Here is an 8,088-nt window from a genome sequence, read left to right as displayed (position 1 = left end):
TAAAAAAAATGTGCTCAGTGATTGTCTCTAGGGATTTCTTTAATTACTTTCTATAAACAAAAATTTTTTCTCTTATTTTGATAATGAGTGAGAATTACTAAGAAATTCTCATGTAAAATAGTATAAGTGATTTAAAAATTGTTGAAGATCAAATTCAGTTATGACATAATATTACACATTTGATAATTTTTAACGGTGTTAAGTGAGTGTTCTTTCTTGTGAGGAAGTACCTTGCCCTTTTTTGTTCCTAAGGAGAACTGTGCATTTGTCAATTAAATTATAAAATTAATCTGTTGCTAATTGATTTTTCGTTAATATGAAGACATTGGAAAAATGAAAAGGGATCTTTTTGATTGACCTTATTCATGAAGACATTTACAGTAGTTGTGTTGATCATGTGTGTCATATTTCATTTGTAATTTACAAGTGTATTTAATGTTTAATAATGGCTCATAAATGTTAAGAGCTATAACTGATAAGTGAACTAATAAATTTCCTCATATTTTATGTTTTCTATAAAATTTTTGTTCAATTTTTTATTTAAATTTTTTTTCCTTTTTAGCTTATATGTTTAATTTTTTTTTAAATGTATTTATGAATGCGATTGATGTTGCTTTTAACTAAGTTAAAAGTTAACAAATATATTTAATAGCAAGGCAAATTATTGTAAGTTACTTATAAAAATTTGCCTTGCTATTAAATATATTTGTTGTTAATCGAACTAGTAAAGATTTTTTTCAACGTTTTGAAATCTGACTGTGTGTAAATTTATATCATAATACAAATCTTATCTAAATGTTAGCATTGAAAATAAGCACCATAATCCTTAATTCATGAAGCTCGTATAATTTGCACAACTCCAAAGTTTGGAGCCTTTCGTTTTGGAAATTATTTCAAATTTCTTGAAAAATACTATCTTTACATTTTGCTACTTAACCTGGCTCTAATAAAGACACTGGGAAGCATAGCATTGCTCTTGGTCACTATTGTTCTCAATTTTTTCTAGTTTTAAAGAAAAATATTATTGCGGAATACCTATATTTTTTAAAAAATAAAAACTTACGGCAAAAAGAGAAAGTGTTCAAGACTTTTAATCACTCTCCTGTATAAGTTATTGGGACAATATTTTCGAGATTTTGGCAACCTCCTCCTCCCTATATATTTCAAGGGTCAGAATACCAAATCTTTCAAAAAAATATTTTTTTTATTCTGAGTAAGAGCTTCTTTGTTTGATTTTTTTCGTTAAGCTCCTTTTCTGATTATTTGTGAATTTATAATAAAATGAGTGTTCAATACAAGCATATTGTGCGTTTTTAAGGCAATTGCTCTATCAGTCTGACTTAAATACAAAACTCAATTTCTGTTGTTAATTTTTACAAAGAGAAATCCAAAATGAATTGATTCAATTATAAAGTTAACTTATTAGTAATTCAGAACTTTAACTTTATATTCAACATATTGATCGTGTAGAATATTTTTATTGATTTGTAATAAATAAATTAAGAGATAAAAGAATAAAAAATTTATTTTGTATTATAATGTAAAATAAAATATTAAACGCTACGTTTTTAAAGTGCTCGAAAAAAAAGAAAAAAATTCGATTTTGCCATTCCTAAAACGTTGGACACATCACTTTCAAAAGACGGAGAGGGAGGTGGTCAACAACTTTTAATTCCCCCCACCCCTCTCTCTATTTTTAGAAAGTGATGCGCCTATATTTTTCGTATTAGATGTGACAAAAATTAAAAAAATTTCTTCTTTTTTAGTCTACCCAAAAAACATAGTTCTTAAAATTTTTATTTTATATCTATATATTTTTTTCTAGATTTGGCCCTGTTAATGTCTGAAAAGGGTCGAAATTTTGATTGCCAAGAAAATGGAGATAAATTTTGTTTCGCAATTTTTAGGAAGCAAATGTAACTTGAATTGTCATCAGACACAGAGCTCAATTCCAGACACAGGTGAAATTTGAAGATTCCACTTATAAGGCAAAAAAAAAAAGTTATGTTTAACGAAAAATTCTACTTAGTGATAAAAATTACGAGGATTTTAGCTTTCAGTGCTTCGGAAGTAATCGTAACTTGTTTTGTCAATTGAATACAAGTTAAATTTGGAGCACTTTGGCTACATAGAAAGTGATCAAAATATCTATTTCTGATACGTCCTGTTTGTCAATAAAATTGTAATAAACTCTGTCTGCTGTGGTCAGGAAACGACTTGTATTCTCAATAAGCACGGAGCTCAAGTAAAGATTTGAGTGCTCTAGCTAGTCAGGAAGAAGTGGAAATTTCAATTGCATGTTACTATTGTTACAAACACGAAAGCGAGTTAATTATAATAATAAATGTTGCAGGTAATAAGAGAATTATTAGAAATTCACGGAGAATTGTCGCAGGTTTCCCAACACTCACAGAGATGAAAAAAAGGTTTTCGTTATTTTTATTAATTAGTTATTCCGTTTTTATACAGTATTGAGCTTCTGTATGTTTTTTTATTTTTTCTCTATAAAAATTCGTTAAAGTTCAATAATTTTTTTACATGAATATTAACTTGATACCCGCAGTAAAAAAAAAGAAATTTCCCTTGATTTTTAGCTAAAATTAAAAAAGCCATTATGGAACAACCGGAAAGTTGCAATAAGAAATTCTTTTTATATTTCATAGAATTAAAATGAAAAAGAAAAAAATAACTTGCGTGCCAGAGAATTTTTTAAAGAATAAAACACCAGAAAATTCAATTGTCAACAATTTTTAAAACACAATTGTCAAATTATTTTAGTTCAGTTATAAGATCACAAAATATGTGGTTAGCAGAAAAAACTCTTCAAAGAGTTAATACAAAAAATTTGATTCCTTTTATAGATCATCTGCAAAAACTGATTGATTTTGCAGTTATATAAATTTACTTTTGTAAACTTATTCTAATTTTATTTTTAAAAAAAATTTATTTGTGATGATATTTTGATTTACATTTAGGGAGCATCAAAATCTTTTAAGTGCTTAGGGCCTCTGAGGCTCTTAATCCGGCCCTGAATACAGGGAGTGGACAAAACATTGGAAATACTTCTACATTTTTACATATTTCTCCAGAAATACTTAACGAAGCTTCAGAAGTGCTTAAATCATGCGATTTCACATACATATCAATGAAATGTAAAGCTTTTAGACATTTGAGGGACCGACAATAAAGTACAAACGGACTGTAATTTTTTTGAGCAGCTTATGTAGAAAAATGTAGCAATAGATTTATAACTTGTGACAGTTACTATATGCAATAATTGCACAAAATTTCGTAAGCCTAGCTTAAATATTTATGAACATTTTTATAACTAATTATTTTGTCTTAAGTTTTTTTTTTTGGTATAACTTTAAATATATTCAATAAATTTAAACAACATTTTTAGTGCAATTTAAAATTTGAGAAAAAATAGTTTAAAACTGCGCAGGATATGAGTAATTAAAGTAGTTTTATAATGCGCATGGAAAAATTTTAAAGAAAATAAAATTAATTTCTTAACTTTGTAGTGAATCGTATTTGGCAACTAATGAAAAAAGTCCGATTTGAATATCTTTGAAATTTAAAAAAGATTCGAGCAATTTTCAAAGTAGTTTTCGTACTTTTTAAAAGTTCAAAAGGATAAGGGGTTTTCTAGAGATATTTTGTATGATATAGGACAGAATTTAATAAATAATAATACATTACAATAAATGGGATTTAATAAGGAAAGAAAACGGGCGAAAAAATGCGACATTTTTATGGCGGTTGATCCCGAACAATGCCTGTGTCATTTTTAATAAATCTTGTTTGATTGTACAAGAAGAAGTTGTAAAACTTATTTTTGGCATTTTTCTTAAAAAGTACGAAAATTACATAGAAAATTGCTTGAAATTTAATAAATTTTTAATATAATCAAATCGGACTTTTCTTATTAGTTGATGCTAACTGATTCATCGAATCTAATTAGTCATAAATATCTAGAAGATATAAATGAAAAAGTTATCCGTCCCGCAGTGGACTGATCGTTAAGACACGGTTCCCAGCAGATCACCGAAGTCAAGCATCACTGGCTACGGTCAGTGTGCGGGTGGGTGACCACTTGGATCAGTCTGCGTAGGGACCGAGGGTGTGCGGTATTGGTCCTCGTTAAACTGTGCTACCGTAAAGTGCTCGACTTCGCGCGCAGGTCGTCGGGCTACCGAAGCGGGGGTGCCATCCCTTCCGCAGAGGATCAAAATTGTGATGGCATGTCTTCGGATCATCCTCCGGGATGTTTCCCAAACCGTCGCCAATAGCCCATTGTGCAGCTCTAGTGCGACGTAAAGTAACAACAACAACAAAGTTATCCTCAATGTAAAATTGTGGAAGTCAGGAGAGAAGATAACTTGTAGGCAGTGGAAATCCACATCAGTTCTGTGACTGCAGGGAGGAGGGAGCGAGGCAACTTAACAAGCTCTTCGTCCTTTAAAAGTTCTTTCATTTCTTGGAAGAGTCTTAGAAATCTGCTGGCAGAGTCTGTGGCGTTCTTGACTTTTCTTTCTTTAGGAAGCTTCCTGGGTCTTGCACCGCAGCGCGTAAAGCAGGCTGGGTGTTCACCGACGCAGGTCGTTGGTTCCGCAGTAGGCTTCTTACGAGATGTGGGCTTTGGCACATTTCATGCAGGCGGGAACTGTGGCTGTACAGCTGCGTCGGGTGTGTCCATATTTCTGGCATTTATAGCATAGGACTTGGAAACGTCCCCCTCTGAAATGGGCTCTCAAGGTAAGATCTGATGTTGAAGATATTTCAGTTCTTGCTTGAATCCAACTGGAAGATGAGAAATAGTGGGAGGGTCCTAAGCTCCAGCCCGCTTCTCTTGAGCTGCACTATCTTTCCCGGGAGAAATTCTTTGAGATATTTCTCTAATTCAGGAATATCTGTATCGATTTTCAGTCCTCGGATAAGGGTCTTCAGTTTCTTGTTTGGAAAAATTTCCAAAGATGAAGTGGTGGGAGCTGCGTGTTCTTCCGTCGCCTGAGCTTCGGTGTTCCCCTCTTGCTCTGTCGGGACTGGAGCCGCTGGGATGGCGTAAGCTGGATCTACTTGCATCGCTGTGTTGACGCAAGGCTTATTCTTTTTCTTCTTTCTCTTAATCTTCTTTTCCGGGCAGGACGGAGATTCGGAATCCATTAGAATTTCAGTTAGCTGGATATCATTCATGGTTTCTAATTCAGTAGGAGTCACGGTCTGTTCAGGAATTTCTATCTCCATAGATGTTTCTGACTTAGTAGTTTCCTTCTCAGCCGCATTCTCTTTCATTTTCAGAAGTCGATCGAATCTAATGTCATATGTGGCTTTTATCCTTAGGTGCTTCTCGTGGATCATTCGGATCGTTTCTCGAATGAACATTCGGGTGTCACTTATAACTTCATCTATGCATTCACCATTCTTAAAGTCCCGTAGTGGACTGATCGTTAAGACACGGTTCCCAGCAGATCACCGAAGTCAAGCATCACTGGCTGCGGGCAGTGTGCGGGTGGGTGACCACTGGGATCAAACTGCGTAGGGACCGAGGGTGTGCGGTATTGGTCCTCGTTAAACTGTTCTACCGTAAAGTGCTCGACTTCGCGTGCCGTCGGGCTACCGAAGCGGGGGTGCCATCCCCTCCGCAGAGGATCAAAATTGTGATGGCATGTCTGGGATCATCCTCAGGGATGTTTCCCAGACCGTCGCCAATAGCCCATTGTGCAGCTCTAGTGCGACGTAAATGAACAACAACAATACCATTCTTAAAAATTCTTTCGTTGATATAATCTATGTTACAAAGTTTGATAAACTCATAATTTACTTTAACTCTAGCGCGAGACTGCGTGTTACACAACCTTTAGCCGCCTCTGCCGTAAGTGTGATAGGTAGACGTATTAGGGCGGGAGCTTGACTATAAACAACCTTACTCCACGAAATCTCAAGAAAGAATCCTCTTATATTTGTTGAGAAATAAGATTCGCTACAAAAAAGAATTTTACTTCTTCCAGCGCATGCGCAGCATAAAAGATTTACTTTAATTACTCATATCTTAACAGTTTCGAACTCATTTTTCTTTAATTTTAAATCAAAAATTTTCTAATTAATTTTAAATTGGTCTAAAAATTTTGTTTAATTTTATTGAATAATTTTAAAGTTATAGCAAAAAAACACAAGTCCAAAAAAAATTAGTTTCTTATAAAAAATGTCTATAAAATCTCCATAAATATTTAAGCTATGTTTACAAAATTCAGTTCAATTACTGTATATAATGACCAAAATAATTGTTACAAGTTACAAATTTATTGCTACATTTTTTGGCATAGGGCTTTGAAAAACATTATTTTCCGTTTGTAATTTATTATCGGACCCTCAAACCTCTAAAAGCTTTAAACTTCTTTGATATGTATTAGAAATCACATGATCTAAACACTTCTGAAGTTATATAAGGATTTTTTAAGTATTTCTTTAAAAATATGACAAAAATGTTTAAGTATAGTAGTGTTTCCATTATTTTGTCCACCCCCTGTATATATTTATATATAAGATATATATTATGAAGGTCAGCTTTGTCCCGACCTTAACAGAAAAATTAAGGTCATTTGAGACTTCCCAGTTTTTGCCTTGCAGCATTATCTTAAAATATTTTTTTTAGCAATATCCATTCTGATGAATCATAAGGCTGTTGCTGCTCCTTCAAAACAATAGAAATGATTTCTTGCGGGGGGCTGAATGATGACAAGAAAGGAAGAGGAAGAAAAACTAAATGTGCAGGCATAAAAAAATTAAGTAAAGGAAAAGAAAGAAACTTAAAGTCCTCTTAGGTCAACAGAAAAATTCGAATAAGTTCTTCCTCTGCACTGCAGCCCATTAGTAGCCAAAGCTGTCAGAGTCAATTATATAAGGATCTGCTGGATTAAATGGTCCTTCATCATATACCTCAAATGACATTTAAAAAAATGTTTCATGTTATTTATTCATCCGGCACAAGATCCTCGTTATTTTTTTAAATGTTTGCTTGTGGTTCGACGGTATTTTTTTAATACTAAAAACCAAAATTTATCATTTGTATAATTTTTAATGCACTACAATTTAAAAATGCTATTCATTCTATAAGTAAGAAATATATGTTTTTTTAATTATTATTTTTCAAGAACTATTCAACATAGTTTTATACAGGTCTTATTACCAGTCTCATTATACAAAAGTAGATTAACATATTTTAAAAATTCATTTTAATCTAGTGTTTTTGCATAATTATTCAAAAGACCAGAGTCTGAGTAACTATCCACTCTTGGTATCAATTCCATGTCTTATAGTAGGAAGTTTTTTTTTTTCCATTGCGTTTTAAAGTTAATATTTCTGTTTTCGAGATAGCATAGTAAACTGGTTGCGTCCACATGGTTTTCATGCTTTATTATCATACTGTAGAGCTCTACGCATCTTCGACGCTTATGAAAGAGTTTCAAATTGTCTGAATTAATGTAGTATTTGTTAAAATTATTTTAACCAGCCCTATCAACATTTGTTCGGAAGATTGACAGCAGCATGCCTACTGAAGTAAAAATTATCTTATGTCTCTAATGAAACTCAATGATTCAAATTAATATTCTTTGTTGAATTAACATGCCTTAATGGTGTGCAAAAAAGACTGATTATTTTATTTATTGTATTTTACTTTTTGTATGTTTTCCATTTACTATAATTTATTTTCCACTTCGCAGAACTTTTATAGATTTTTTTTCATTATCTCTTTTTAGAATTTTTCCTTATAGGGAAGTGAAACGTTGACAACTAAACCAGTTTGAAAACTTGAAAAGTCAGCTTGTTGTCTTTGGACATATTTTTTTCGTGGGGGGGGGACGAAACAATAAAACAAATGGGAATCATTGTTAACAAAAATAATTTAAAACAAAAATCTATTTTGATAAGGAAAATTTATTTGGTGTGTGAAGTTTTTAAATTTTCATAAAATAATTTTGCAATGTATATATTTTTGACACATTTTTATTCCGCTCATTTTTCTTTATTTTTATCTATTATGCAGACTTTTATACTTTATTATTTAAAGTAAATTATGAAGCACCG

The sequence above is a fragment of the Parasteatoda tepidariorum genome, chromosome 8, assembly GCF_043381705.1.
Source record: "Parasteatoda tepidariorum isolate YZ-2023 chromosome 8, CAS_Ptep_4.0, whole genome shotgun sequence".
Taxonomy (NCBI): domain Eukaryota; kingdom Metazoa; phylum Arthropoda; class Arachnida; order Araneae; family Theridiidae; genus Parasteatoda; species Parasteatoda tepidariorum.
Note: the sequence above shows the minus strand (reverse complement) of the source record.